Source organism: Crocodylus porosus, unplaced genomic scaffold (assembly GCF_001723895.1).
Source record: "Crocodylus porosus isolate Cpor-Errol unplaced genomic scaffold, CroPor_comp1, whole genome shotgun sequence".
Lineage (NCBI taxonomy): Eukaryota > Metazoa > Chordata > Crocodylia > Crocodylidae > Crocodylus > Crocodylus porosus.
Window position 1 is genome coordinate 36337400 of NW_017728886.1, and position 6477 is coordinate 36343876.

The window sequence follows — 6477 nt, forward strand, 5'->3', positions numbered from 1 at the left end:
TGCTAGCCCACCCCTGTAACCTATCCAAGTCTTACTGCAGTCTTTCCCTCCCTACTAGTGTGCTCACCTCACCCCAAATTTTGGTATCATCAGCGAATTTAAACAGGGTGCTTTTCACCCCGTTGTCCAAATCACTGATAAAAAGATTGAACAGCGTGGGCCTGGTAAATAACAGAAATCCAAAAAGCCTTAATTAAAGAAGCAGTATCAATTACCATTTATCCTTATTGCGTGGAAAACTCCTCCATGGTCTCAACACCCACAAGATTAAATTCTGTACTGAACTGGGCAATCCAAACATTTAAAAAGCATGAAATGAGGAATCATTAAACATTTTTGTACCTGACTCCTCCTCCAAATACACGCTATACTTACAGAACTTCCTCCGAGTTCTTAGAAAAGGAGTGGGTGAGATAGACAAACTTAGTCTGATGTGGTTTTCATTTCTTGCATGATAGACTCAAGGTCTGTAAATGAACACCTTGGGTCTCAATAGTCATAATGGGTACAGATGGGTTCCTAGAAATACCACACTGGTGGCTGGAACCCTTTCTTTCTGCCAGGAGAGTAACCACACTCTGAATGAAAGTAGGCTTCTGCAGAAGGCACATATAGACAAACCTACATCTCCTGGCATGAGTGACTAGTGCCTCCTGAATCTGGAGGGGCACCTGCAGAAGTCACTGACCCTATCAGGGCGGGCACAAGCCCTGTAAGGTGGGGCAAATGCACCCCTGTGCGCCCACTACCAGTCTCCTATGTCTCCTGGTGACCATCTCCACCCATTCAGTGTCATATGCTTTTCCAGGATGCACTTCACCCCTGTTGGCACACCAATGGAAGCAGAAATCTACCAGAAGCTATGTAGAGCAACTAGCAACTAGGTGGAGTGGATGTGAAACCCTCTGGCAGTTTGCTGGCTGCAGCCTAGTGCATTTTGAATGCAAAGTCCTTGTGCATTTTGAACACAATTAAACAAAATTCAGTTTTGATATGCTGCAAAATCTTTCCATTTTTGAAAGGTTATATATTGGGATAAGTGGTGTGACAAATATTTCAGGTTAAAATCTGTCCATAGTAGATACATTGTAGCTGTTTTAGGGCTGCTATACTGTAATAAATAACAGGAAAAAGTAATGGCCTGCAATCTTGCTGTTGAGAGGATATTACAACTTTTTTATACCCAGAAGATTACATAGCAAGGTTATGACATGCAGATACCAAACATTATTTCTGAACCACAGAGATTTCTGATCCAAATTATGAGATTTATTTCTAGCCTGCTGAGAAGTCTACATACAATTGCCAGTCTGCACTTAGGTACACAGTAAGCTATATCTGGGTACACATTAAAACTAAATATTTTGTCTTCAGCATTAACATTTTATTTACCTTCCAGGTTTAAATGATCATTTTAAATGCATTTTTGTTTTTTTCGTTTTTACCATTTTATACCATTCTACAAGTCCTATAGGCTGAATGGTAATATCTAAATCTCTTTTTTTCTCTTTCTATGTATATAAAGCCATAATTTACAGGCACTTCATAGTTAGAAGTCTACCAGGGATTTTATTATAAATCCTTATTTTAGAGGGTTCAGCTTTAGGTATTTACTCCAGAATGAAGTCTGAAACAATCAAATCACAATAACATTGTCATTTCAATGGATGTATTATGTATTATTATTTACCTGAACAGAATTTTTTTCATGAATATGATGGGAATGAAAACAGCTGCAAACAGAGGGGACAGCTGGTTTGATGGTGATCATCTGGATTTATATATAGTAGGAAGGGTACAGAGGGTATAAGGAACATTAATGTAACCCCATAAAGTGCTGAAAAAATGGCGTGTGCATGTTTGTGTTGAGCACTGCAAAAAAAAAAAGTGTAGCTTGCTATCAGATACAGCAGGATCATAGGAAATGAGGACTGGTAGGGCTCTTACAAAGTCATGGAGTCCAGCTCCCTACTCAAGCTGGACTCCATGACTTTGTAAGAGCCCTACCAGTCCTCCTTTCCTATGATCCTAGTTTTCTATCCTCTCTGTGATAAGAGTCTGTGGTGTATTTTCCAGTTTGTGATTCTTCCTTTCAGAAACAGTGAAATGCACTGTCCTTCTGCTACCATTTTTGTATATTCATTAAGTGATAACATTTAATACCTTTGACATGTTTAACAATTTTAAAAAATCCCTGTAAAAAGTGGAAATGCTGTAGTGGTTTTGTTGGCACGTTCCCATTCACATCAAAAAATTATTTCATTGGATATATGTTTTGGTTACCAGGGCAACAGTTCTCAGATCTAATGTGGTTAAGTGTTGTATCAGACCAATTATCAGAGTTGTGGGCAAACTTCTCAAAACAGGAGATGAAATGAGGAAATACTGCCAGTTGCTAGGAAGAAAGTTTTAAAAAGCCATCTGGGTGGAAATATTGGTATGATACATTCCTCCCTACACTTCTGATAGTATAATTTAAGTGCTAAGGTTACTTTTTCTGTTTTTAATAGTACACGCACACAGTTCAGGAAAATTGCCGATTCATGAATAAATTTTTAAATGATGCATTCACTTACAATAAATGTTAATATTTTTCAAGCAACTCTATCAATTTATATGAAAGTAATGCATAATGTTAAGACTAGTTTATCAAGACCATCCTGCCTATGCCCCAAGGAAATGTTAAATGCTCAGTCCTGCAAGGCACTAAGGAGTCTTGCCTTCCAATGGGCTAAAATTCTTCTGTCTTGAAATCAGTGGGAGTTTTATCATGGAAGTCTACTTAGAACCTGAAATGTGCTGTAATTAATTTATTCCATCACCTGATATGGCAAGAAGACTCTTTCCACAGTCTTCATACATTGTCAGGTATTAGAAGTTAAGATGAATTGCAAATAGGATACTGGGCTAGATGGACTACTGGTCTGATACAGTATGGCACTTATGTTATTATGAATGATTCCTTCCTCAGAGTGCATTTCACATGTAGAATGATATATCCATGGGCAGATCTAGGATTTTCAAAGGGGAGGTGCAGGTGCTGTGGTACATCATCGCATACAGCACAAAACATATTTTTCTTAAGCTAAAGAGAAGCTAGAAGATGATGGGGGCCCAGTGCTATATTATTCCATTTAAGATCAAAGCAAAAATAAATATAAACTTATTGGAATGTGTACTAATTTGCTAGTTTATAAATATAACTTAAAAACACAACAAACTAGAAAAAAATTATCCACATATATTATTTTATTAGTCCTGTAGTCATTATAGCTAAATGTACATTTCTTCTTCAGATTCATAAAACAAAATCTAGCCTTTCTGAGAATCTTGGTGGTACATCCAACACTTCTTTGTAAATCATTTCCGTACCTGAGTTACTATTCACTTGAATTGATATAACCACACCTGAGCTAGGTTTTTTAGGTAGAACTAAGTATTGTGTGCAGGGCTTTGAAATAGGACAGAGATGTTACCAGAATAGTTAGCAGACAGTAAAATTGAAGAAAAAGGCTAGCTTGATTAATGGACTATCAAGACCCTTAAAAAGCATAGGGGGTCATTAATAGCTGTGGGATGAAGAGATATCAGGAATCAGGTCCATTATAATGAGCCATGAAGTGTATTGACTCGAATAGCAGTGCCTGAATGGCAATGGACACACCACATGCCCCCCTCCCCCCAATATATCTTTCTTGGAAGAAGAAATATGAAAATGAATACTGAAATGGCACTTAACCATGGTTCTCATTTGTCCATTAAACACTATGACAGAGGGCCTGATTCAAAGCCCGTTGACATAATTAATTGCAAAGCTTCACATTTATTTCAAGGCAATGTAGTCCATATGAGCAAATCTATGAAAGAAGGTTGCATTCAAATTCCTCACTTGCATTTTGCTCCTTTTTACTATAAATAAAGGAGCTTAAACCATGTTAGACTGATATCAACTACAGGACTGACTACTAAAAAGTTAGGATTTTGTGGGGGTGATACCTCATATTGGACCAACTACACGGTTGGAATAAAGTTAGATAAGCTTATTATATTCTTTATACTAAAAAGTGATTCGGTTATGAGTAGTATGGAGACAGTGGTGCTTTCCATACATTTCAGCAGGAGACTAATAAAGTCCCATTCTGTTTTATGAGCTTTTTTATTATTATAGCATATAAATACTATGAATCATACTCTCCAGTCCACTAAACAGAGTAAAGTGGTCCTGAAGTGTCTGGACAATGCCAATGGAAAATCCTTCCAATGGCATAAACCTGGCAGAGGGGACAGCAGTCTCCTATGGTAGACTCTGCATCTGGCCTCAGGAGCAGTAGAGAGGGTTCTGAGTGTAAGGTATGGACACAAGTAGGACAGGAGGGGAAGTAAAGTGGGGCTTTACTGTCCTAGGGTCTCCTCTGGCATGCATCAGGGCTGCTTCTCCCCACTGGGTCTGTACAGCCACTATTCTGCAGTATATCCAGCTGCATGTGGCATTTTGGCAACATAAAGATACGGGGCCAAATTCAACCCAGCTACAGTTTTACTAAAACCAATGGAATAAATGATGAATTTGATCAAATAAAAAAATGACATCTTTGCCTTCCCTTCATCCTGTTAGTTGCTCTTGTTCTTCATTTCCCAGTGTTCCTACTGAATTCATGTTGCAGGCTGACTGACCTTTTTCATATTCTCGCAAACCAACTTTTTTTTCCTGTATCTTCCTCATCATCCTTGTCCTATTAGGCTATAAGGTCCTGTACATCCAGCCACCATATCTCATATCTCATTTTTGCATGACCTAGCCATCTCACTTCAAACTCCCTCACCACTTTCTGAGATGAGGGGTTACCAACTCCATGGCTTGTTATAGGCAATGTGTACTCTTCTGTTTAGCTTCTCAGTTACTTGGAGCTTCTCATTCATTCTTTCCACCTTCATAGAAACCAGATGTAGTTCTGTGTGCCCCAGAATGCAGCAGGCTTTTCCCCACTTTCCACAGCTCTCAGGCAAAGTGGTTATGCAACATTCCCAGGGACACAGCCTGCTATGTAGAGATCCATAGGATGCAAGACCAGCAAAGCTTCTACAACTTGGCTGTATGAACCTGAACTGGACTTTGTTTGAACTGGAATTTTCCTTCTCCTGAGGGTACTGAGTGTCATGGTTGGTGAGCCCTACTTGACTGGAGCAGTCTGTTTATAAAGCACCAGACGTTCGCCTTCCACACAATTCTTTACTTGCAAACACTGCCTCCATTGGAGCACCAACTGCCAATTATACAAATTAGCCAATTCAAACAGATTACATTTATAATTAGGAAGGCTCTTGTATAATCTGTGATTAAAGCATTGAAAGGGGTACTTAATAATTGCTAGGGTTTGAGTCAGCTAGCCTCAGCACTACAGGTCACTTAAGCACTGAGGCTGGGTGTCCAGTGGGCTTCTGTGAAGGTAAGTAATTTAAGATACGTGTAAGAAAGACACAGCACACCACATAGAACTAAAACAAAGTACATGCTATATATATAAGAAAAGGCAAACACCATAAAACAGGGTTAAACAGGAACTATTTTCATGCACTATCAACAGGATCACTTTAGTAGCAGTATCACAATGTTAAAGCAAGCGAGTAGGTAAACTTCGAAGGATTGCTCTGCCAAGCTCAGTTGCCTGCGATTGCTCAATTTGCAGAAACAAGCCAATGGGCTGTTCTATGCAGCCAAGCACAAATTATAAGCCACTCACTAAGTTAAGACACACATACAAATATTCTTAGAATTTCATAAATCAGTAAGTCATAAATCAAACAAATCAATCTCAAACTCACAAACACAACTTGGGTAAGTACACAAACACACACACACACATACACCCACCCACCCACCTTCCCTTACCTGGGAATCTTTAGAACTGTCCTGGCCAGATACCCCCAGGTCAGTGTAGTTACTGGTATTCCTGAAATATAAGGGTGCGGTAATACTTTACCACTTTACTACAAAGGTAGCAGAAATCTCTTGGTGATTCTTTATCCTCTTCTGCAGGATCAACACCAACAAGCCAATGGAACCCACACGCCAATCCAACCAACAAGAATCCAAACTCTCTCATGCAAGTGGGTTTTTATTAGGGCTGTGTGAAACAGCATCGTTCCGCTTCGACCTCTGTTTCAAAGGAACAGTGTTTCGTTTTGAATTTTGTTTCGTTTTGAGAGCACTGCTCCATTTTGTTTTGATGCTGTTTCAATGTTTTGCCCATAGCCAGCACCTGGAAGATAGGTGCTGCCGCTGGCCTCAGCTGGCAGCACCAGCCTCCAGTGATCTGGAAGGCAGATTTGGGACCTGCACCCCCGGGAGCTGTCCAGCACAGTCCCTGCAGCCCTCCCAGGGATGTGGGTGAGCCTCTGATCTGTCTGCCATATGACAGGAGGCTGGTGCTGCTGCCTGGGGCCAGTGGCAGATGGGTCTGGGGCAAATCAGCTCAT